General features: G+C 37.0%; 2 pseudogenes; both read right to left on the reverse strand.

The window, feature by feature from the left end:
* Window positions 1-17,691: 17,691 nt before the first annotated feature.
* On the reverse strand, window positions 17,692-18,742 carry LOC143387925 (hsp90 co-chaperone Cdc37 pseudogene; annotated as a pseudogene).
* A 1,690-nt stretch (window positions 18,743-20,432) lies between these two features.
* Window positions 20,433-25,862, reverse strand: LOC143387978 (CDKN2A-interacting protein pseudogene; annotated as a pseudogene).
* Between the last annotated feature and the right edge of the window lie 959 nt (window positions 25,863-26,821).

A 26,821-nucleotide genomic window follows, 5' to 3' on the forward strand; every position in this document is an offset into this window, starting at 1 on the left:
AATTTGTGTTCATTGAAATAATTTTTGTGTAGTGAAGGTCAACCAATTTAGGAAATATCTATTAGTCTCATAATTTCATCATTGATTCATTAACTTTGCTAATATCATAAATTAAATAAAAAATGATCAGACTATGCTGTCCTTAAAATAAGAAGACAGATTTTTGACATGCTTTTAAAAAGACAAAGCAACCTTAGACTGCATTAGTTGAGTGGTTTGCTTGGGTCCTAGGGGCTACTGGGTCCTTTTGTGCTCTCTATTTTCATTAGCTAGATCACACATTGATTAGTATCTTCAGTTGAGGTGTGTGTGTGTGTGTGTGTGTGTGTGTGTGTGTGTGTGTGTAGCTGTGTATAGTTTCAGGTATCAAAATCAGGGTCTTACTCATGCTTGGTAAGTACTCTACCACTGAGCCATCATCATAGGGTCTTATATTTTAGAGAGCATGTTGACAGAGCAAAGCAGAGTAGAATGACCCATTCTTCAACACCTGCTCACTCAGTTGTCACCTTGGTTAAGATTCCTTTACTGAGTTCTGTACCCTTGATAATGTTGTCATTCTCTGTGTTGAATGTGTCTGTTCATTCTCCTACCTTATTTCATTTCATCTGATTGAAATAATCAAGGGAGGCTACATGGAAGCAGAGGTATATAGGCTCAGCTTCAGAGAACAGGAAAGATTTAGGAGGTTAGAGAGAGAGGATGGTTTTTCAGTGAGCCAATAACATTAAAAGATATGGAAGACAATAAAAATAATAGTAGTAAAAATATGGACACAGAGCATGTATGTGCTATGCTAAGGGCTAAAAAACAGCTAGACAAAGTATTGCATATATATTGTATCTATTTATACTATAACAGAAAAATGTTTTTAAGACATACTAGAAACAGATGTATCAAAAATAACAACAGTGATTCTTTTCTGGTATTAAGGCTTTGGCACATTTTTCTTTTAAATGTTTTCAAATTTTGTAGTTTCATTATATAAATTTTTATTCCCTGCCTTTTGGTATTTGCATCACAAGGGTCAAATCTGCTTTGATCTTTGCTATTGGGCAGAGGGAGAACTTCTGTATGATATATACCATAGTCACCTAGTGAATTCTGTCTCTTCCTTATATGAAAGAAATTCAGGAAGCAGGATTTAAAAAGCTGCCTATAGCATGGCAATAATAGTTAATAAAGGCTAGCATTGCTTTTACTGTTTACTTTGTCCTGAGCACAAACCTGTTTTAGATCAGTTAGTATTTAAAACAGTCCTGTGGGGTTGATATTATTGCTATTTTAATGATGTTATTTAGGGAGTTTCCATGATTTGCCCAAGGTAAATAAGTTAGGAAGACAAGAATGTAGATTCCAGCTAATAAAATATTGGAGCAGGGATCTACATCCATGTCCTCCTGACTCCAGACTCTGAACTCTGAATGAGTGATGTTATGGCTGTCAGTGACAGGTCCACTGTTGGCTGGAGAGATTAGGGTTTGGGGAGAAAAAAAAAAGATTAAATAAATAAATAAAGTTATCACACACAAGGTTCATCTTGAAATGAGGGATTTCAAAGGTCATAAAATCTATTTCTCTGATAGAATATGCTAGCAAGAATTTGAACTTAATGATTTAGAAGAATTTGTGGCACTAAATCTTCTTTGTAATTATCAGTTATAATAGCTCTACAATGTGTTTTTCTTCTTTGTAATCATATATCATATTATTCTTAGCAATGAAAGTTATCACCATTTTTTGGCATAGGTTAAAACATTACCCATGTAACAACTTCATCCTCTTTTTTTCTATACAGACTTGGCAGCAGTATTTTGCAGGAAAAGATACAGGCTTTTGCTGCAAAAGACTGAGTTATTCCTGTAAGTATTTTGGATTGGAAATGAAAGTGTTGCAGCATGAATATCAGTACTCTAACCATAGGAGGCAGTTGCCTTTACTTTTCTTGTGATTATGTTCTCTTGAGAACTTGGATTTTATAGCACTGAGGGTTTTTATTTTGCCCTAAGTGACAAAGATTGGAAATTCCATATGGTATATTTATGGACTTTTGTTTTATCTCTTTCTGGTCTAGAAATATCTCTGAGTTAAGTATCTTCCAAGGGAGCATGGTATAAGTTCTTGTTGCTGAGTAATCTCGAGATGTCTTTTATTTTTAATGCTCTCAACCAACCTGTTGGAATTTAATACATGACCTCCAGTAAAGTTTTCTTCACTTATTATCTATAAAAAACGTATACCCAAGCTGACTTTGAGCCTCCTCCTAGTCTTTATCTGGCATCTCCCCTTAGAAAGTAGTGTTTTCTTTTTCTTTCTTTTTCTTTTTCCTCTTCTTGAAATTGCTGCCTTAGAGACAGTCACTGGATTGACCACTAAGGTCTATGAGAGGAAAGGGATGTTGTTGGCTTCTCTAGTTTAATGCCCATTTGCTAACAGGAAAATATTTGAAATACCCCTGGTTGCCAGCTAGTTCTTCAATTGTTCTTTTTCTTCCCTAAAGAGGAAGTGACTTAGATTAAACTTAATTATATCCAATATAAAATATATACTTTGCTTACATGAATAAGTATATGAATATGAAGGAAAACGCAGGTAGAAGAACAAAGCCAGACCTTTTTGTTGCCAGGTATGAGAGTATCACTAAGTGTTTTCTGTTTTATTTTGCTTTTAGCCTCAAATATAGGTACAGGTATGCCCTTCCTGAGTTCAACAGTGAAAAAAAATCTGCACTTTTCATTATGCCTTATACCAACTCACTGTTTGAAAAAACTATCTCAGCTCTCCCTTGGAATGACTTAGTGACTTCCCTGGAGAGTGTGGAGTATTATCTTCACTTATGATTCTGAAAATGAACAGCAAAGACTACATTTTACTTCTCTATCTGTTAAAAGAGTAATTCATAAATTATAAAACTTAAATTTTCTTTTAGCTGTTAAATAATTCTAGATCCAACCTGGATGAATTTAGTTGAGATTGTGGTCTTTTGTGTTTCCTTTTGTGTGTACTAATTTATTCTTTTCTAACTTACAGAAAGATAAGTTTGATTTGATCTGGAACCAAGCTCAGTCCTGTCCAACAGTAAATTTTTGGTGACTATATAAGGATTCCTTTGCAGTACTGCCAAAAATTGTGTTTTCCAACCTATCCCATCATTTTCTGCAGTCTCACTTGTTATGGTATACTGTTATTTATCAAAGATGCCCTTGTTAATTATACAAATAAATGATGTTTTTTTCCTTACAAAATCATGTGGGTTTAATTCAATAAGCCTTGGGCTTTTTAGAGCTCTACTACATCTCAGGCCTTTCTGATGTTGGTCTTATTGTATTTGGGTAAGTGCATATTAGAAGGTACCTGAGATCTTAATCTTTGTAACCTCTCATGTTCCTAATTTACTGGCAATTTTCTTGGAAATTTTGGCCATGCCATTCTGGTAATATATACCTGAAATAAATTATGAAGTTGTTGGTAGACTCATGAACTCTCAGATGGTTGCAGGGAAAGATAACAGGAAGCTGATTTGCCAGCTGAGTTAGTATTGGTAATAATTTCTAGGATTTTCAAATTGTTTTTCCAAACACTGCTGACAGAAATAAACATTAAGTAAATGGAGAGATATATGTTCTTGGATTGGATGAGTCAATATTGTTAGGATATCAGTTCTCCCCAAATGAATCTCTAGGTTAAATACAGTTCCAGTCAAAATCTCAACAGACTTTGATACAGTAATGAAAAGAGTGTGGAGCTGGCCAAGTGGCACATGTCTATAATTCCAGAGACTCAGGAGGCTCAGGCAAGCAGTTTGCAAGTTTGAGACTAGCCTCAAAAACTTAGTGATGCATTATGCAATTTAGTGAGACCCTGTCTCAAAATAAAAAATAAAAAGGGCTGGGGATGTGGCTCTGGTAAAGCACCACTGTGATTAACCCCCAATGTATAAAAAATTATTGGCATAAAAGTAGACACAGAAATCAATGTAACAGAATAGAGAGTCCTGATATATACTAACCTATCTCTAGTTAGTTATTTTTTAACAAAGATGCACAAATACTTAAGTAGGGAAAGAATAATGGTTTCAACAAAAGATCTAAAACAATTGGATAGCTTTGTGAAAAAAAAGAACCTCTCCCCTAATCTCATACTATACAAAATTTAATTCTAAATAGGTCATAGTCATAAATAGAAGAAAAATAAAAATGGAAATCTTATGTTTAATTGGGAAAAGATTTCATAAATATGCCATGAAAAGTACAGAGTACAAAAGAAATGATTTCGTTAAATTAGATTTCATCAAAAGAAATTCATTTACTTGTACACTTATATTCTTAACACCACTAGTCAAAATAGCCAAAGGGTGGAGAAAACCCAAGTTATATTAAAAACTCTTATTATAATAATAAAGAGGACAGACTTTGCAATTAAATAATGGGCAAGATATTTGAATAGATGGTTCACCTAAGAATTGAAAATTATTTGTTCAGTAATTTCAGTTCCCAACAATTTAATTAATAGAAACAACCAGAGAAAAAGTACAAGGACTGTTGAATAAATTTTTCACATTGTACATCTATGCATTATTTATAACAAAAATGGTTTTAAAATTAAGAATTCTTGGCTTATGTATATTAAGTGAGCTTGTTTTAATCTATCAAAATCACCTGTAATTTTTTAAAACTCACTGTGTTCCTAAAGCTAAGAGCAAAGTTTCTAACTAGTGATTTTAGAGAGTAAAACATGTATGGCAATACTTCTATAGGAGGTAGCATGAGTGCTTGGTGGTGTGGTGACAGCAGTTCTTCTCACTTTTTTATAGTGTGTCAGAACAAGTTTGCCATAAGATTGCACCCCGATGGCCATGATATAGCTGTGTGTCATTAATTTCTTAATGCAGAAATCAGTCTTGTTTTGCATGCTATGTAAGATCCAACAGAAAAGTAACTGTAGAGTACAGGTTGTGATTTAATATGTGTTTTCTTTGAATCATTGAAATTTGAGTGAACTTCTAGAATTTTCTAAGTTGATATAATATCTCCTTGTGCTATGCACTTTAAGTCTGGAATTCATAGTTTCCTCATATCTGAAGTAAAATTTTCATACACCAGATACTACAGGGTGTGTCTCACCCTAAAATTTGGAGAAGTTTTATTTTGTTTTCTCGATATATGTTCATTTCCATTCAAAACATAAATATAATTAACAAAAAGTAAACTCTTTTTTATGAAAAAAATATATTCATGAGTGGGTATCTACAGGGGAATTTATTGATTATGCCATATTATGACTGTAATTTATATGAACACTTCCATTAGTAAATGTAGTATTCAAAGTGCTAAGTGTGGAGGATTCAGTCATAACCTAGAAAGCCAGATACACTACTTTACAGCATTTAAATTTAGTGAAGCAACAAGCAAGTAAATATGTATGACATAATGTTGTCATAAATACTATAGAATAAAAACAAAAGTGTGTGGGCTCTTGTGTATATGAACATGGGCCTGTTTGTGAGATTAAGTGGTAAAGTATTATTCTCTGAACAAATGGAATTTTCATTGAAATGTAAGTGAAATAAATGAGCAAAACATCACCACATCTAGGGAAAGGCCATTCCAAGGAAAAGTTTGGAGGATGGTAGATGGTAAAGTAGAAGAAGTGGAAGTGGCTGCATCTTGCAAGGATTCTGAATTTGCATATTGCTGATAGTGGGAAGAAAATGGTATGGTCTTATTAAATGATAGTTTCCATTTCCCTGTGTAAGAGACTTGGTTTGATAGGAGGGTAAGAGGAAGCAGAGAAAGCTACAATGTGACAGTCAGACAGTGATACTCTCCTGGAGTAGGGGATTTGCAATGGACTGATATGAAGTTGAAGAATTGAGAAGATATTTGAGGTAGAACCAACCAGAGTGGCTGTTGAAATTAAAGATGATATCAAATAAATGAATAAAAAGGAACTTATTGTATATTTTGAAAAGCTAAATCACTAGCTTATTCAGGTGAGAGTGGCAGGAAGAAAGCAAAATTATGGCTAATGTAGCACCGAGTGTCACTGAACTCATGGACATCTGCACATAGCTATTTCAAGGACAAGGACTGCTTCCTAAACACATGACTTAAGAGAAAATATATTGATCTGTAAAAAAAAGATCTTACCTTAAAGTAAATTTTCAAATTAAATGGCAAAAATCAAAAACAATAAAGGAGTGGACAGGGGTATGACTCATTGTTAGAGTGCTTTCCTAGCATATGCGATGCATCACATGTAAATAAATAAAATAAAGGTCCATTGACTTTTTTTTAATTGGATGGGGGGAAGTAAAAGACCTTTTAATATTTACACGACTTTTGATCTTCAGTTTAATATGTTTTAAATATTTTTGTGGTGCTCAGGATCAAATCCTTGGCTTCCTCCATGCCAGATAAGAACTTCACCACCAAGCCAGAGTTTGATTTCTGTTTTTGTTTTTTAGTTGTTGTTTTAATCTCTTTTGCTTACATTACAGGTGTGATGGACACTCACCAATAGCACCCAAAAGTGTATATGTAAAATTGAAGGTTTTGTTTTTGTTTTGGAGAAACAGGATGATTCATATGATGTACAATTTCTCATGTTAAGAGTAAGTGCACTTGGGGCTGGGGATGTGGCTCAAGTGGTAGCGCGCTCACCTGGCCCAGGTTCGATCCTCAGCACCGCATTGATAACGGGGATGTTGTGTCCACCGATAACTAAAAAATAAATATTAAAATTCTCTCTCTCCCCCCCTCTCTCTGTCTTAAAAAAAAAGAGTAAGTGCACTCATCATAGGAAGAACTATTGCTGCTACTTAGAGAGAACCTAACCTTGGTAACAGTCTACAAACATGGGGAGAGAAAAACATTTAGCCACTCTGTGATGTTAGTGTTTCTTGCCTGAGGAAGAAGCCATGCTGAAAAAAGAGTGTCAGAAATCACCTTCTGATATCTGTCCTGGTTTAGTCAGATGAACAGATATAGATCTTTCTATATCACTTAAAGGAAAAAGGAAAGGGGCCACTAGGTTTTTTTCCTCAAACTGATAACCTTCCTTCTTCCACTGGTCTATGTAGATGACAACAATACAGATTCTTTTTTCAGAAGTGTTCCATTCATCCTATTAACATCTTGTACTCTAAACCTGTATAAAAATGCACCTTTTCTTCTGATACTTACAAAACTCAAACATAGCAAATAAGCAAAGAAATATGTTTGTATTTGTTTCTCTTTTCTAAAACTTTTCAAATAGTTTTGGATCAACTTCTCCTTTGAGCTCAGGTACCTCCAGCATTTAACAAATAACCTGATAGAGAATATCTACCATATTTTGTTTTGTATCATTAAAATATATTTTTCTATATCTGATAGAAGATATATTGCTATTTGTGAATAAAGAAAGTTTTGCTGTAAATTAGATTTTCCAAGTTAATTCTACAACATGAGATTTTAGCAAACATTGACAATCTGCTAAATCAGGTATGATCAGAGGCTATTCATTCTAAAAAGAAGAACTGAGATTATATTCTAGATAATTCACAAAGCAAATTCATTTCTTTGTATCAAAAATATTCAATTGATTTTTAAAAGGCACTAGAGTTTATATTTAATGATTAGACAGTTACTATATATTTTAATTGATTTTTAGGTAAAATTTTTAATTTAATTCAGGATTAGTAGACATAGAATATTCATAATAATAATATTCACAGTGATAGGGGAAAAGAAAGAAATTTTATGGAGTCACTAAAGCAGTGAGATGACTCAGTGTCTTAGATTCTTAGATGGGAAAATTCCTTTAAAAATAATACAGTTTAAAGACATGAGATTAAATATCATACATTTCCAAGGGGGTTGAAATCAGTTCTATATGTGAATATGTATGTATATGTGTGTATGTTATGTATTTAACATATATATATATATATATATATATATATATATATATATATATATGTATCATATATTATACATATGTGTAATAAGTATATATACAACATTGTTTTTGTTATTCATGACCAGATTTTGGGGGATTCTGGTTAATTACCATTCCACATCAATAGAGCCCTTTTTAGTGTACATTGGCTCAATCATTACTTGTCTTCAGACAAATGGTCTGTGGTTGGCCTAATAGAACAGGTAAAACTCCATTTATATTTGTTATGGTCTGGATTAATCATTCCATTTCATACCTAGAGCTGTGTCAGAACAGATTTTCTAATTCATCATTTATACCTGATTTTCACTATAGTCTAGGTTCACATATTTCAGAGAAAAGAAGTCAGATTTATTTGCAGTTTTAACAGGCTTTTGAAAATGCCATAGAATCTTGAACTAATTAAATAAAAATAATGTATCATATCACTGTGACCCAATATATTAGGTACACAGCGATACATCTTTCTTACAAGATTATTGCTTTAATGAGAATTTACTACTAAATCAGATGAAGTTTGAAGTAACAGTATTTTTTAAAGTATGTAAGAAGGCACACATTACTGTTCCAGGTGCAGAAAGAAATACAAAGAAAATAAAAATACAAGCTTGTGTTTCTAATACCATAATGAAAACAGCACAAGATTTAGTAGAAATTTGAAACCATTTTATTTTTGATTTGCAATGAAAGTTATATCTCACATATTAAACATGAGTTTTGTCAACTAATGACTAGGTAATATCAATTCTTGAGTTACCTACACACAATTTTCTTTGAAAATCAAATAAAATTCACTTTGTATATTTTGTGTAATACAAATCACAATATTATTATGAATGTAATGCATATTAGCATATACTTGTTGGGCTAAGACTTCCAAGAAAAGTGATGATTAAACTTTTACAAACCAAACAATTTTGTTTAATTTAGCATTCTTGAAATTTTAATTGAGTCACTTCTCATATATAACCTATTATTACTGTAGGAAGTTATTGTATCATAGAAAATCCTGAGGAAATTATACATTATGTAAATTTATTTGTAACTTTATTATCTTTGTATAGTAGAAGTAACAATATAATTATACAAATAGCTTTAGAACATGGACTCACCGCATAATGAAAACAGTGCAAGTGTTATCTTACCATCTCACAGAAGGGCAGTGCTAATCAGTATTGTGAAAATCAAGCAATATTTCATATAACCCATACAGAAGGTGAGAGAGATCTCCACAATCCATTTCACTGTTTGTACATATACAATTACATATATACATATAATATATGTACACATGAACATGCACACACACAAACACAGCAAAACTTTTATCCAAAAAAATCAGCAAAACAAAATATAAGTGTTGTATTAAAGAGGATAAGAGTACTGAAATGGGCATGCTACTAAAGTAGGTTTTGCATTGTATGTATGCTGAAATGCTTACATTGATGATATATAGAGGTTCATGTACATCAGACAAATGCCATTGAATCTTAATAATTTTTGTGTAATGTCTATATTTTTTGTTTCAAGATGGGTTGTGAGTCATCCTCAGAATTATGAAATTAGGAGAAAATTCAGGTTCCTATATAAACTTTTTATTAAGATATGTTTAAATTATACATTCATTCATTCTCACCTTAGAAATATAAAGGATATAAAAAAGAAATATATTTAGTAAAATATGATAGTGATATCAAACTCTATAGAGTTCTGCATCCAATAGATATTCTTCTTGTTCCTTGTTAAGGGAATCCTAATTATTTTCAGAAAACCACCTTCCACCCATGAGGCACTGGGTTCGATCCTTAGCACCACATAAAAGTAAACAAAAGTTCTGCATCCATGTATTACTAAGAAATATTTTTAAAAAACTGAAGATATATATAAACTATTCATAGGTGAATATTAAATGAAAACCCCATATGTTCTGATGAGAACAATCAAGATTTAAGCTGTTACCTGTATTGGTTTACTATGAATGGCGAGGAACCTCTCCAGAGTTTGTGTGATGAGATCACAGAGCTGCACTGATGCTCCACTGCCTTCAGATGTGAACAGTCACCACTCCTGCCACTCCATAAAGCTGCTAGGGGTCCTAGGCCATTTCCTTGGCTGGGCGATATATCATCTCTGGGGAGCCAGGGCCTGGAGGAGCCAGTCTGGACTAGGGTTTGGTGCTTTGCTGGGTGATCCTCGCATCCTCATGCATCCCTCTGACCCTCTAGGCCCACTGGACCTAGGCGGCTCAGTGGGGTGGGGGGAGTGATGTAGGTGGGTGGCGGGGGGGGGAACAATTGCCTGCTGCAGGATGCTGTTGTCTAGGCGGCTAGCTTTCCTGGTGTGGCCAAACTTGTACTGTGTCTCATAGAGGCAGTGGAGGGTGCTGCAGGCAGGTGGACTTCAGCGTGCGGCTTGGACCTGGAAAAAGCAGGATTGAACACAGGGCAGATGAGCCGCACCCCCACAGACTCTAGCTCTGCTTCAACTGGGGGAAATGGTTGGGATGGCATTTTTTGAAAAGAGCATGCCCCTGGAGCTCAGTCCCTTGGTCTTCTTTCATATCATTACAATTGAGCTGCAGCTTGTCTTCAATCTTTGTCAGAAGTGGCCAGCACCGGGAGCCTCTCCAGTTGTCTGGGGAACGGTGACATCATAGCACTGTCAGTCCGCCTGTCTTTGACATCAGGAAGTATTTGGAGAGAAGCCAGGATGTCACAGCAGACACTAATTAGGGCCCATGGCATCCAAGGCCCCAAAACGCCCACTAGAGAGAGAAAGAAAGTGCAATTACCAAACAGCCTCAATCTCCATGCTATTGAATCTCAAGTTGCTGGATGCCAGCCTGTTCGACTTTGATTGTCCTGATTCTTATTGTGCTTTTCCAACATATCACAGGAGCATGGTTAACAAAGTTAGCCATTTCATTAGAAAGAATCAAAACCAAGGTAGCAGGATTTTGACTAGAAGTGAATGATGGGAAGTTCAATGGAAATGTTTTTATGGAAGCTAACCTCAGTGCCATCACTCCTGAGGGGAATTACACTAACCAGAACCATCAGGAGGGCTGAAAATTTTGTAAGTCCATTTTTTCTGAGGTGCTTAGGGCCTCCATAACTTGCTGAAGCTGGCTTTGAACTCAAGATCCTCCTGCCTGCCTCAGGCTTCCCAGTCCCTTAAATGATAGGAGAGTGGCAGCACCCTCTCTCAGCCTTTCAATTTTTGGCTAGATATCTTCTGGCTAATGTTTTTTAAGGGAATGTCCTGGAGGAGGGAGAATTTGTCAAAAATGAATTGTTATTGTTTGTTGTTATAAAGCTGGGGTTAGAGTTAAAATTAATCCCAAATCCTTTCTAAATGATAATGATACGAGAGTTCTCTTTATCTGAAGTTCCCTGCCTCTAATCCTGCCCCAGGCCGACATGGATCACTAAGATTGTATATGGCCACAGCCCAGCCACAGTACTTTTCTCACTGAAATGGACTAAGACAAAACTTTCATGACACACTCCAGGACTGCAAGTCTCAACAGGAAACTAAAGCTTCTGGCAGTATTGTCTTCAAATGTGAAAGTGATTGGATATGACTTGGGATCATTTTCCTGCAAAGCTCTTCATGGAGGTCAGACTGGAAGAAGAAGACCCAGTCACCTGACATACTCACCCTCTTCAGATAATCTAGATCCTCAATGCTTTTAAACATTGTCTCTCTTGCTGAATCAAGTCAATAGAATGTGGTTGGAAACACAGCAGGCTTAAAATGGAAGCATTGTTTTGGTAAGAGTTTTCAGAAGGAAGCTGGGGTAGGAGTTCTCAATGCTTCACCAGTGACCTTTCCTCATTAATTGTAGGCATCCAAGGGAGGGACAGTCATCAGTAACTGATAGGTAACTCCACTCATGTTGGGACAAGTGCACGGACTACTGCACACATGGCATGCATTCATGTCATCTGAGTGGCAAACCAATCCCCTGTGCTAGGAGTGTCAGTGGCAAACCACTTACCCCATAGGCACAGCTCTGTGCATAAAGCCACATGTTGCAGTCCCTGCACTTGTTCTGTGGCCCACTACTTGATTGGTTGCTTCAATAAGAGTTGGAAAGAATTTGTATTGGTGGCTGCCTGTAATCTGCTTAGCCACTGCCTGACTATACATACATGGTAACTATGCAATAAAATCAGACCTGCTTCCTGCTTGGTCTCTGGAGGTCTTGATTAGGAACTCTGCAGCCACACTCTCCTCTATCCTGTTCCGTGGACCTCCTTGCTGGATGAGAGAGTGCCCACACACATTCACATAAAACAGCTGATGTGGGGCTTGATCAGACTATTCTTAAAAAGAAAGGATGTTTACAAGGAGTTCATGAAATGAAATTCAAAGGAACACCTGCACAAGTCTTGGCGTGGTAGGAAACTTTTGGACCAAGTTCTCTGCCACTTTGCAAAAAAAGTGGCCTAGTACAGGTGGGCAGGGTAAAAATCAACCACAATGTCAGCTTAGAAATGTTGAGGTGATGACAAGAGCGAGCAGCTCTTTGGCGCTGCATTTTCTCCCTCTGTTGTGCCTAGCAATAGGAAGATATTACTTTTCTTCATGGAAGTGAATGAATAGGTGGTGAATCAATATCCTAGGTTCTTCTGATGTCACTCAGGAGGCAAAGTGGGCATTTAAAAAGCTGGATTCCATGTATCATTGTACATTTACTCACAACTTTAATTAATCATTTGATATAAATGTTGACTTTGATGGGTGTTTTCCAGCCATTCCGTGTAAAGTTGGTGGAAGAGGCATTTTTCTCTTCTTGTCAATTGTTCTGTGGAACTTTGTTATTGGGCTTTTTAGGTTAATGCATCAAACATGAATATCTTTTTGAAAAAAAATTCACATTTGAATGAACTGAATCAAAATTATTAGGAATATGGAATTTTGTGGTGAATATATGTAATTGAAACAGGAAAAAGGATGTTGAATTTTAGAAAGGTTTTAGGATATGTTTTGCAGGTGACAATAATTAGCATAATGTGCTTAGTGTTTCATTAAACTTTTTTGTTTTTTGAACTCATGCCTGGTCAATATGGGGGTCTACATTTTTGTATGCTAGCAGAGTTTTATCTTGTTTTTACATTTGTTGATGAGGAGCTCCATTTATTTTAAGAGACATTATTCAGTGCTGCCTTTACCAATTTGCACTTGTGTAAATTCTAATGCTTGGGTGAAGGTGCTGTGGTGTAAGAAAAACCTTCTCTCATAGGTCATGTGTCAGAAAAGCAAAATCAGCACACGTGTAATCTGCTGTCCATTGTATGCAACATGAAACAGCCCAGAAGCTGCAGGAGCATTAAGGTCCTTGGCAAGTAATTTGTTGCCAGTTATTTTCTTTAAATTTATTTATATATGACAGTGGATTGCATTACAATTCCTATCATGTGTATAAAGCACAATTTTTCATATCTCTGGTTATATACACAGTATATTCAAACCAACTCAGGTCTTCATTTACTTTGGATAATAATGATCATCTCATTTCACCACCATTAATAACCCCATGCCCCTCCCTTCTCCTCCAACCCCTCTGCCCTATTTAGAGTTTATCTATTCCTCCTATGCTCCTGATCCCTATCCCACTATGAATCAGATTCCTTATATCAAAGAACACATTCAGCATTTTTTTTTGGATTGGCTAACTTCACATAGCATTAACTCCATCCATTTACCTGCAAATGCCATGATTTTATTCTCTTTTATTGATGAGTAATGTTCCATTGCATTATCTTTGCTTCACTAATCTTCTCCCCTTCAGTTATTGCTGATGGTATTTTGAAGCTGATAAATCTACTGGTATTTTTCAGGAGACCATTAGCAATTGCATTTTTTTTCAGTTTCTGTTCAAATAAAGTTAGCTTTTCATTTCCACCTCCTTTTGGTAGGTATTACTCCACAAAAAAGTTCTTAGGCTTTCCCTTCTTTAATGCTCAGCTTTTAAACTTTATACAATTCTTCTCTTTGAATGTGGTTCCTGTATAAGGATGACATTAAGCACCGAATAAATGTGTTCATCACATCATTATCTGTTGCCATCCCATTAGCTTTTTTTTTGAGCATGGTTGTACCAGGGGCAGTGACACCTAAAATCTGTATCCTCCAGGGACTGATAACAGGACCCTAAGGGACTTAGCAGATGATCCAGCAACCCCCAGGATTGTTCAATGTGAGAGCTTCTGTCTCTGTCCCATTAGCTCTGGGACCTTTTGACCATTGTCTCTGGCTCATAGCCAGCTGCACCTTCTCAGGGATGCCCTTTAGGTCAGAGGATGTGGAGGCACTGGAGAACTCCAGGGAAAGGCATCCAGCAAAAGAGGCTAGAGATTGTGCAGAGCATGATGGTGGTTAGAGGTCATTCCTCAGAGTTGTCAGAATGGAGACTGTCACACACTTGGCCTTCCTTTGGCCATTTCTAGACATCTTTCCTTTGTCAGACACAGCAAGGTGGGTGTGGAGATGCTCAGGCTGTGATCTGAATGCATGTGTCCACACATAGATGGCTGCTTTCCATGGAGAGACACAACTTCCAATGCCTCAGGAAGGCCCTGCCCAGCCCTGACATTCGAGCACTTTCATTATCCTCCCCAGGGGTGGCTGCAGAGTTTTATGTCTGCACAGCCACAGTGGCTGTGCTGAGGAACAAAGGCCCCTTTAGAAGTCCCCCTGGTCAAGTCCACAGAGCCATTGAACCCTGACAACCTCTTGAGAGAAGTGGACATTGCAGGTCAGATGAGCAAAGGTTTTTGTAGTTCTTGCTGAGCCCAGGGCTTGAAATGCTGCTGTTGGTACAGATGATGTCACTGTGCACCTCAGTCCACTCAACTTGCAGTTGTGGTTCAAGAAGTTCAAGACCAGAGATCATATAATTTGCAAGCCTTATCCAGCTTCCGGATGTGTTTTGTTTAGCTGATTTGACACTTCATTATTATTTTTTTAAATTAAAGTTGTTCCCAACATTATAAGATTGAGAGATTTCACATAAAAGTACAGACTCTTGGTCTCTCTCGAAATCTTTACAGTTTGAAGTGTACCTGAATCACTTTCTCTTCAGAGCTGTGGTCAGATGGAGCTGATAAGCATCCTCCCCTTTTCATGGGGCATAAACTCCTGGGTTGCCCCAGTCCCCACCTCTCCCTATTGCCTCCTTCCTTGCGAGCTTCTTTTCTTTAAGTTGTTCCCCTGCCACCAGAGGCTTTTGCACTTTTGCTCCAGGTCTTTTCTTCAGTGAGACTGAAGCTACCAATCACACTTATAAAATGGGCTTAAGCAAGAAGGTGAAAACCTCACACCTCATCAAAGTTAGGTGGGCAATCCCCAACCTCAGCCTGGGGCTCAGATTGAACTCCACACCTCTTTTCAAAGACCCTGCACCATCTGGCTGTGCATAGCCACCCAGCTGCCTGTGCCCACCCTAGAAACCCACCAAAAGCCACCAATGGGCCTCTGCCCTTTCTGGAAAGAGGAGGGTGAACAAAAAATGTGTCCCATCTGAACAAGCAGACTGTAGCTCCTTGAGTCTAACTGGGGACATGGTAAATAGATGATGGCAGAATCTTCCCAGGGCTTAGCTTTCACCCTAAGGTCCCACTGACAAACCATCCCCTTTAGAAAGTTCACCTGACATTCCTGAGCTGAGCTGCCCTGCCAAAGAAAACTCCTTCAAGGCTCATCTTGGTGCTGAGCTCAGCCCTGGTTGGGGGTTAGAGTGGTGTGAGGGGGATTACAGCCCACACATCAAGCCAAGGGCTAGAAGGCCCTGGGGTTGCTCAAGTCCATCCTAGAATCATTTCCATATACTTGGCTAAATGAGAGAACTTGGATTCCTAATCCCCATTTGCCAGATCACCTGCCTGCACCCACAGGAGAAATCTGAGTCCCAGCAGAGGTATCATGGCTCAGCCAGGTTGGGAACCCAGATCTGGGAATCCATGCACCACCAGCCCATGGTACCTTCCTGCTGCATCCTGTATGCCACCCTTTCCCAACCAAACCTTCTCTTTAGTGAAGGGGGAACACTAAGCCAGCAGCTGTTGAGAGATTGAGAAGGAGTGTGCAGTCTTCCACATTAAAATAGGGGTAGAGGGAGACTGATTTAGTTCCACTCTCTTCATATCTCTGGATCTCTCCTCAACCAGTAATGTATTCCTGCTTATTGCTAATACACTTTAAAAAGTGTTATTTGACTCTAAATCACTTTTCTTTTTATACTTAAAATGTTTCCTCTCATTGGTGTTGAGATGACCCTAAAGTTACAGGCTTGGTTTTATTACTGTCAAGATGAGATAAACTGTGAAGATCTCATACAACTTTTATTGGAACTGTTTTATTTATAAGAATTTTCCTAAGGTCAGATTAATGTGACTTGCCTGGCTTTTTTTAGGGTTGCATTTCTTTACTCTGAAACCCAGAATACTAGAGGAAGTGATCTTGAGCAGTGTTATACAACAGTTTCCTAGTTTCTACTTGCACACCTCTGGTAATGGGGAGCTCACTCTCTGCCAAGATGGCCCATCTCAGGTACAGTCTCTAACTCCTTTTCTACCCTCATGGACCCTGGCTCTGCTCTTTGGAATGAGGGAGGAAATCTCTCCACAGTCCAACTTAAGATCCTCCTAGGGATCATTCACTGCTCTGAAATAGCCCCTTGCTATTACTAATACATGGAATCTAAAATATTTGATTCCATAAAAGTTGAAGGTAAAATTGTGATTACCAGGAGGAGGAAGAAAGGATGATAGAATTAAGAAGTTCTGAGGTTCTATTGCAGAGTAGACAATAGAAAGTAGTGCATATAGAGGTAAAATAGTATTGCATATATAAAGACAAAAGAAATGAATTTTAATGGTTGTACCATAAAGAATTGATTAATATTTGGGGGGGGAGGAAAACATTCAACCCAATTTTCATATTACACAATGCATACTTATATTGAAACTTTACATAACAAATCTTTAACATATATATTTTATATTTTCACATTTAAAATATTTTTAAGCAGGCATAAAAAAAATAACAAAAGTTTCAAAGGAACTTTCATACCACAGGAGGACACACTGAATAGGCAACATCTATGAGAAATAGAACTTTTACCAAGCATGGAATTTCCTGGCACCTTGACCTTGGGAATCCAGTCTCCAGAATTCTTAGAAATAAATGTTTGATATTTTAGGTTTTTTTAAATGATATTATACTTATAGAAACTGGGTAGCCTGTGAATGTTTTGCTACATTTTTATTATATATACAAATAAAATCCCATCTAACAGTTCATATTCTTATCCCTTTGGTTGACTAAACTTATATATGTGTACACATTTCTTGAGCATTTGAAATACTTTATTGGATGATCATTGCTATTTACCAAATATACATGAAAGACTCATAGTGACTGGCCCCTTGCCTGGAGATTCTCTGCCCAATAGAGGGCAGAACTGTTGACCTCTGCCGCTCCCCAAACTTCTGGGGCTTTGGCATAATGCTGACAGGTTGAGGGAGCTGCAGGCATTGAAGCCCATTGACTCAAAGCAGAGAATTGGATGACCATTGGGGAACAGGGCAGTGGAAGAGGAAGGCAGGTCAGGGCCCAGGACAGGGGGAAGCAGCAAAACTAGAGGAAGCCAAAGACTGGAAACATGGTGTCTATTTTGGTTTTCTATAAATGGGAGCAGATAGGTCTGCAGGTAGGTCAGCAAGTGGTTGTGCCCTGGGTTGGTCACCCACTGACATCTTTCTCATCACCTCTTGGGGTCCACTTCCAGCAAGAGGTTCCTGCCTCCTCCCCCTCCTTGGCCTCTCTCAACTTGGAGTTGGGAACATAGAGGCCAGAGTCAATGCAATGCTGCATGTGGTACTTCACATCATGAGGTTCATCTTGCTATTGGTGTCTTGGAGCATCTGCACATCCTTCACAACAAGGTACTTTTGAAGTTCCTCAGGGAGGGATTCTTAGACCTCAACAGGGTCCAGGGCACCAGGGCTCAGCCAATTCTCATGCTCCTCTGCCTCACACTCCTTCATGGCTTTCTCATTGAGGCACAGCTTGGAGCTCTGCACATGCTCCTTGATGGACTCCAGCTTGTGGTTAAAGCTCTCCATGTACTGGTCATTGGCCATCTTAATCTTAGCAAAGAGCTGTCTGAAGCAAGCATAGGGGTCACCTTCAGACTCTTAGTTAGCTCCAGGATGAACTGCATGACAATGGTCTGGTGGGCCACCTGCTCCATGAGTGCACAATTTTTCCTTCACCTCTAAGTCAATGCACTACCAAGTAGTTGGCTGTCTCCTCACATACCAAGTGGACATTGTCTGACAGGAACTTCTGGCTATCAGCCCAGCTGCAGAAAATGCCAAAGGACTTCATCTGTTTCTCCTGTTTCTCCACAAAGTTTTTGTGTTTCTGCTTCCTCACTTCCTATGAATCCTCCTATGCTTTCTCAGGCTTGATATTGACCATGCTTTTGCTGTAGCCAGGGAATGCTCTTTTCCTTCTTGTGCATCTCCTCCATCTCTGCTCCTAGCTCCACTCCTCATTGCAAGTTTCTGTGCCTCAGCCTACAGTCACTCCAGATCTGCCTGGAACCTTAAGTCAACTCCCAGTTCCTTTAGCTTCCAATAGCAATCAAACACCTTGCACTGGTTTTCATGACAACCCCATCCAGCTCTTCCTCCTCCATCCAGAACTGCTTCATGCACTCCACCCTGGCCTGGTGCCACCAGGGGAAGAGCTGGCTGTATTGCTGTTGGCGATCTGGCCCCTTCACCATTTATAATTCTCTAAGCAAAGCAAAAATAGTTTAGGGAATTGACTTATACTTAAATTACATTGTAAATTGGTATACTATTGTAAGAGTATTCAATAGTCCTATAAGATGGATGAAAATTATCAGCAAATTGCTAGAATGAATAGAGCTATAAAATTTTCTTAATAAGAAAAATTACTTGAAATGTCAATACACACAACAAAAGATTATGAATTAGCATATGTATACATATATAATCATAATTTTTGGAAACTTTCATTTTTATTATTTATTTTTCAGTGTGTTACTACTAACTTTTTTCTCTAAGTAACAGAAAGAATCTGGGATGTATAAAACTAACAAAAACATGTAAAACACAAATATTTTATAAAACAGGATAAAGGGTATAATAATTTATCATTAAATTAAAAAAATCATAAGATAATTTGTTCAACATATATATTTCATGAGCATATTTGAGAAATATTTTTTCCCATCAGGAGTAAAGTTTGTTAGCTTTTACTTTCCAAAGAGTTGAATAGTTTTTAAAATTTACTGAAAAAAATGTTATTTTTAAATTATTTAAATAAGTATTGCTATTAACATTTTATCCCTTTAAAAGTCTCCACAATATGTTTCAAAGCAAAAATTATTATGTATTAAATAATAATACATAAAATATTATGTATTTAAAAAAACCTGGATCAATTGCAATACGTGGGAAGTAGCACTTGGAAGATTTGTATAACTCAGTCAATTTGGAGCCTAAGTCAGAGTTGTAAGGACTGACAGAGTAACTAGGAAAATTACAAATATCTCCCAATAAATATGCTAGTGGCAGTGACTGAAAAACAGAAAGCATGCTTCCTCTAGGATAAAATTGATGTCTGGGATATCAGGCAGTTTCAAATACCCAGTATCTTAATTTTTTGAAAAGGTAAAATAGCTTAAATCATTTGCTATCTAAACAAATCAATTAATATCTAAACTACTGTTAATAGTAGTCATGAAATATGCTTAATATAGAAACCCACATTTATGTCTTTAAGAAAAAGTGTAAATTGTATTCTACCTCAAAATATAAATTAACCCACTTAAAGAATCATCAGTGGTCAAAATCATGTTGAATTTTAAACAAATTCAGAATAAAATAACAATAAGTACATTATACTGCTTTATATATAAAAAATGCTTACAACTTCTCATAAAAATAGTCTGAGGCAACTATTTTTGCTTTTATTCTCTTACAGACATGTTCAACACTATGGGCAACATTCTTAAAACCAAGACTTTCAGACATTCAAATACTGTGGTCCCCTTTTCTTTGATGTGGTTTATTCAACTAATAAAAAGCATTGTAGACAACTTAATACATTTTCACCAAACTTAAAGTAGTACAAAAATTTTAAGAGTCTACAGAACTACACATTGTACCTAATACATCATTAAAAATAGAAGTCAGTATTTTTTTCAGCAAATAAAACAGCATACTGGTATTCTGTTAATGCATACCTTTTTAATATGTACAGTCATTCATAAATTATTTACAACTTCTACTTATGTGAAGAGAATTAAAATGTAAATTTTTCTCCAAACCTGGAAAAAAGCAATACAAAATTTGTGAAAGCCTGTGTTTTATACTGTACAAAAGTAAGCCAGTTTTCTCTTCAAATACCAGATACTGTATGCAGTGATATTTTTGACATATTACAGATTATGGCAATTCTTGAGAATGTTTTAAAGCTGAAGGTAAGTTTACAGGTCTTGATTCTTCATCAAGGAGTACTAGATCTTCTATCTCACTGCCTCTGTATTTCCTTTTACATATTTTTACCACCATCTTTTTTCTTAAGAAATAACTTCAATGCTTCTCTTGATGCAACTGCTTTTGCATTTTTTTTTTTGCTTTTTCCACAGCCAGTGCCCAAGTACACTGACTTGCACCACAATTTCAAATAACACTTTCTTAAGAGCTTTTATTTTGTGGCAGATCTGCCAGTTCTTTTAGTGGGACAAGAAAAATATCCAGTGTTGCTTTCAGAGCCTCAATAGCTGTATTTAGGAGCTCTCCATGATTCATATTGGTACTAAAGCTACCAACAGCTACTAATTTCCATGCCACTGTTTTATACAGTTTATTGAAGAAAGGGTGCTTCTGTTTCACATCTTCATTGGTTAATTTGCAACAACAGAACTTGATAGAAGTCTCACTTGACTATGAAGTACTTTTAGAAGGAAACTCTGAGGTGCTACTCTGAGAACTTAGAAGTTAGTTTCAGAATAACTTAGTCTTAGAAGCTAGCTGGGACACACTTGCTAAGGAAGTGCTTTTGGAAACCATAGATCCATTGGTCTGGGAGCTGTTCTTGGAAGCTAACAGTGATGCAGCTACCTGGGAAGTGTTTTTGGAAGTGAGCATTGATGTATTTGTTGAGCTTCTCTTGGGAATTAGTAATGATGTGCCTGATGAGAAACTATTTTTAGAAACTGATTATGAAACACTTGCCTCTAGTTTGGGAAGTAAATCCACTTGAAGCTGTCTCAAAATTAGGTTTAGAAGAAAATAAAGCAGACTCTACTTCTGAGCTTCCAGAAGTACCCAACAAGGGCACCTCAATCTCTGAGCTGCTCTGAGAAGCAGAGACTGAAGAATCTTCCATAGCACTCATTTTAGATGAGCCACTTTGTTGTCTGGAATCAGTGGACTGGGTCACGGACTATTCACATTGGATTTCAACAATAAAGAAACAAAGATGCTGAACCATGCTTATCTGGAGCTTCTGATTCAGAAGCATTTCCAGATCCTGCCGTTGTTACCTGAGAGGAAATGCTGCTACTGCTTTGACTGGAAACAGATCGCTCTCCCTCACGTGTAGAGCTATTCTGACCAGAGATGCCAGAGCTCTGAGTGGAGTTTCCACTACTCTCTGTTTGGTGAATGACCCGGAACATGTAGAACTCTTTTCCAACTGAGCTGATGTACCTTCTGTTTTGCCAGAAATTTTTGCAAGATCTCGCTCAATTGCACAGTTGTTTTTTTCCTTCTGATTTGTTTTTTGGATAGCTCTTATACCCCATCTTAGCAATCAGTTTGTCTCTTGTTGTATGGATTGGAGCATCAGTCATTTTGATGCCTTCAGCCATACTAAGAATTTTATCCATAACTTTTTGAGGGTACGAGCACCAAAGCAAGACGTGGTTTGCCTAGGCCATGGAAAAGGAGACTAGCTGCTGCATCTGCCGACTGCAGGTCCCACTTCCTCCGGGTTAGCAGAGGCAAGGCCACCCTAGGGGGCCAGGTGCCCAGCATTGCGGAACAAAAACTCCCAGTGGTGGCGCCAGTGTTTGTCAGTCATGCCCTCTCAGCACAGCACCGCCACCCAGACGGCCACCCACGGGTTCTGGCTCAGGAACTCTGACACCTCTTGCACCGTGTTAGGCCTGCAGGAGGTGGAAGACACCAGCAGACGCTGCTCCAGGGAAGAGGCAGGGTGTGCAGGGGCGAATGGCCCTGTCACTGTGGCCTGCACTGGCTGCCCTCCAGAGAAATCCCCTCAGGAGGACCACACACCAAACAACAGCATCCAGAACAGCTGAAATGCCCACTCCCCAGTATCTTATGCAGTGTTATCTGTATGTTCTTGTAAAATCAAATTTCCCAGTAATGATTCAAAGGAAAAGTTTAACTGTATTTTTTTAAGTAGGGGGGGGGGGTGGAGAGAAAGAGAGATAGTTTAATAGAGAGCCTGCAGTCATCTGCCACAGAGAAGAAACAAAATGCTTAAGATTGACTGCATTTTGAGGAAAGTAACTGAGTAAGAAGTCTGGAAATTGGGAAGGAAGTGGTGGGCACCCCATACAACATAAAATCTCATAAAGGAACAAAGCACACTGCAACTACAAGGTAAACTTCAGGGGTGAGGATAATAAGGACTTTCCACATTTCCAGGCAAGGATAAGCCAGAAAATTGCATAAATCCCACTCAGAGATGTTAAGTCCTAACTAGTGAAAATTCCAAATTACTCACAGGATTTGACATCATTTGGGGAGCTGAGTTGATTCTGAGTGAGAATTAAGTCCAAGAAAGGTCACCTTGGTCAATTCCCAATTCCTAGAATCAAAGACGCAACAATAGCTAGACACCATTATACCTTAGGGACCAGTAGCTAATCCTCAGATACATCTAGATACCTTGTACCTGTGCATGCCTCACAGGATGGGAAACAGAACTCTCAGTTTTCTACAGATATAAGATTATTGTTATGAATGCCACATGCCTTGGTGCCACCCATGACTGCTGTATGGAGCCTAAAGAAGTTCTTCTCTCTAGAATACAGCCTTGGGGCTTCAGTTCTTGCCTCCTAATGCCCTGGCATCACTTGTGTTGTCTTTTGGGACTTGGGGAGGTCCCCTCCACATCTGGCAGCAGTGAGACATTAGATGTCATTGTCACAAGCTCCAGAACCATCAGTGGTCAGATCTGTAGGTTCTGAAGACAAGCATCTTTGTAAGCTCGTGTCCCCTCTAAAGTTGTCAGTGTACCTTCATGAATTGCTGAAGTCTATACACTAATTAGATGGTACTCACATACACTGGTGATACACGTTACAGATGAAGAAATTACATGGAGGATTTTGAGCTTACCTATACCCCAAACCAAAGCACTATACCACTGACATATCTCAGTAAGTCAAAGAAGTATTTTTTTCCTACAAAAGCTGCTTTCTAGAACTAGAAGTGATAGCTTTTAAACAATATGTGTCCATATCAATGTGGGAACACAATAACTTATGAAAAAACAAGGAAGCATGACAACCCCCCAAAAAAACACAGAAATTCTCCATAAATAGATCCTAATCTGCAAGAAGTTTATAAGATCCCTGAAAAAGAATTCAAAATAAAGTTCTTAAGGAAACTCAGGAATATTCAAGAAAATACAGATAAATAATAAATGAGATATTATTCAACTTTTATTGAATTCTACTCCTCTTTTAGCACTTAACTCTGAAAGCTCAGCTAAACAGAAAAGATATATTTTCTAGGATGTTGAACAAGCATGAATCATGGTCTGCTAAAGTGACTTCACAGAGAAAAACTCACACAGAATAGGAGTTAAGAGGCATGTAATGAAATTTCTAAAGGAAGCTAACTTCCTGTCTTTATATAAGGCTGTCAGAATTGGTTTGAACCGCTCTAGGACACATCAAGGCATGAGTAAGGACATTGAGTAAGTTAATTGATGCACTTGATTTCACATTCCATTTTCAAGCATCTACAAAGCCCATCCAAGATTTGACAAAAATAGTATTAGGATTTTTTTTGGAATGTTAAACATTTTCTTTTCTTCAGTAGTTACAATTACCTCTAAAATTTTGTATTTTTCTTCTCAACTATTTTTCAGTGAAGAGTAGAAACAAGAGTTATGTACACTCTTCATCATGCTTCCTTCTCAGGTGCAAAGTATGAATGGCTTGCATGATAGTAATATGGTCATTCTATTTCATGGTTTTTACATATGCTGGAAGACTACTATTTGAAACATTAATCCTTTATATGGCAGATATGGACAAAATTCAGAGATACTTTTGTTAAATATGATGTTCTATTATTTTTCAAGTTGATGTTGCATTTTGGACCCAAAATTTAAAAAATGAAAGGAAAAGAAAGTGCTGAAATTGAAATTAGGTACCCTGGGAGGAACAATACTGAGTCATTAGCATGTAATGAAGTACCCAATTGTTATGTGCCCTGCTGTTTTCAACTTTTTCAGATTGTCAGTTCACAGTTTTGAAATAAGCGGCATGATGCGAAAGACTCTTCCTGTGACTGGTCTGCTAAACTGAAATGCTTCCTGACTTCCTTAGGCTCTTCTTCTGTTGCAACTCAATCCTAATAGCATGATCCATGCTTTTGCTTTTAAAAAGCATTTCCACAGCAAAAGAATTTTTTGAAGTGTTTCTTTATGCATACCAGTTTATTTAATTTCTATTTTCCACAGAGGATTTCTAATGTGCTTACACTAACATTTGCCTTTAGCCCAGAGAAAATTTTGGTTTTTATTTTTTGTTTTAAAAAGGGAACTGCCTTTCTTCACATTAGGATATAAATGGCACCTGATTTTATTTTGATTCAATATCCACCTATCATCTAAAATGATTTGTTTAGAAAAGAGCAAACAAACTTCAGGATAGGAACATATTAAGTGGATGCTGTTCAGTAAATCAGTAACTAGCCAAATGAATGACTCAGCTGTTGCTATTCCAGATTGGGAAGTTGAAGACTTGATATGAAATGAAGGATGTATAGTTTCTTTTCCTTAAATTTATATTGATTATATGATGAAAATTCACTATTTTGAACATGTTGGCTTAATTGAAATATTTTACTGAAAGTAAGTTTACCTTTTTCTTTTTAATTTTTTAAAATGTGGCTACTAGAAAATTATGTATGTGGTCTCCATTTTACTTTGATTAGAAAGTTGTGTTTTGACAATAGATCAACCTATGAGATCTAATGCTGTTTTATAACCATTACAATTTTACTTATCTCAAGTTCTTATCTTAATTAAATATTTTAAAGTATTTAATTCGATCATAAATTTCTTTTTATCTATTTTAACAGTTTTTAAACTTATTTAAAGGGTTTTAAACACTTATCAGATATAAAGCAATAAGAATATAATGATGAAAACAATAGGTTCTCTTCCCACAAGTTGCTGATGTTTTAATAGAGAAGTCTACAAAATTCTAAACATTTACATTAATGTGATGTAGTTAGTAATGCAGTTGTGCTCATGTGTTTTTTGGAAGAGGATCAAAATAGAGGAAATATACTTTGACAGACCTGGAATTAGGAGTTGAGATGTGTCAAAGGTATTATTGCATAATAACAACATTTAACAGTATTGAAAACCCCACTTCTTGTTATGGAGGCAGGAAAGGTGGCATGCTTGCTCTCCCAATCTCTTGTAACTAAATAATGGACATGTGGTTCAGTATAGATTAGTGACAGTAGAGGCAAGGCATCCGTTAGGACTCTCCCAGGGAAAGTTTTCCTTTCTACTCTGATCAAACTTATGAAGGGAAAACTCTCCTGCAGGGCTCTTGATTGTGAGCAGTTCAAATCTTTGGTAGACATAGCCATCTCGAGAATACTGAAATTAAACCAGAAGATGATGACCAAAAAAGGAATGGTCGAATGGAAAGATGTTCTGCATGTGGGTCTTGGAAAATATTCTTGGACTTCCCTGAAGTCAACCCCACTCTTCTATACCATTCTGAAGACATTTCATTAGATTATATGATAAACAGCCCTATTGTTCCTTAGCCAAGGTGAGTTTGCAAATTGTACTATCAACTATAAGTAATGGATGCATGCCTCAGAGAAGCATCAGAAAAGGTCTTTATAAAGTAATATAATAAAATAATATGAGTTTACCACATTGGCTAGGTGGAAAATAACAAGCTAAACAAAACAGGAAGATCACAAATGGGCAGCATGATGCATCAGAGGAACATCAAGTAACTCATATAGCTTAGCTTTAGTCAGATAGAAATTAGGTTGAATATTCAGTTTATTTTGCTTGATTACAGAGTTTGAATGCAGTTTTTGTTTTTGTTTTTGACATTTTGAGAATGCGAGCGCTCTACCATTAAGCAATAAACCCGATCTCTAGTCAATATTTCAATATGCTTTTCATAACTAGTCAAACTTCTTACTCTTCATTGTTTTAATTTGGCAGATTTTGAAAATAATTTTTGGTGTGGGAGATAAAAATAAATACCATAAATAGTATTAATGTTCATTATGCATCACATACTAAATTAAACAATGTGTGCATTTTATTTAATATTCACTGAAATATATATTTGCATCTACATTAGATAAGACAATTCAGAAAGTTAAATGGTTTTTAAAATACCACTTAACTGCAAGATCAATATACAAATAAACATATCACTAACAAAAAACTTGCTCTCATAATCTTTGAAGGAATTTTTGTCAGGCTGGCATTTACCTACATATTTCGAGCAATGACTTGTACATTTGGAATGTGTCTAGCATCACTACCTAAAGGCACTAAATGGAAATGGTTCATCCCC

Source organism: Callospermophilus lateralis, unplaced genomic scaffold, assembly GCF_048772815.1.
Source record: "Callospermophilus lateralis isolate mCalLat2 unplaced genomic scaffold, mCalLat2.hap1 Scaffold_296, whole genome shotgun sequence".
Taxonomy (NCBI): Eukaryota; Metazoa; Chordata; class Mammalia; order Rodentia; family Sciuridae; genus Callospermophilus; species Callospermophilus lateralis.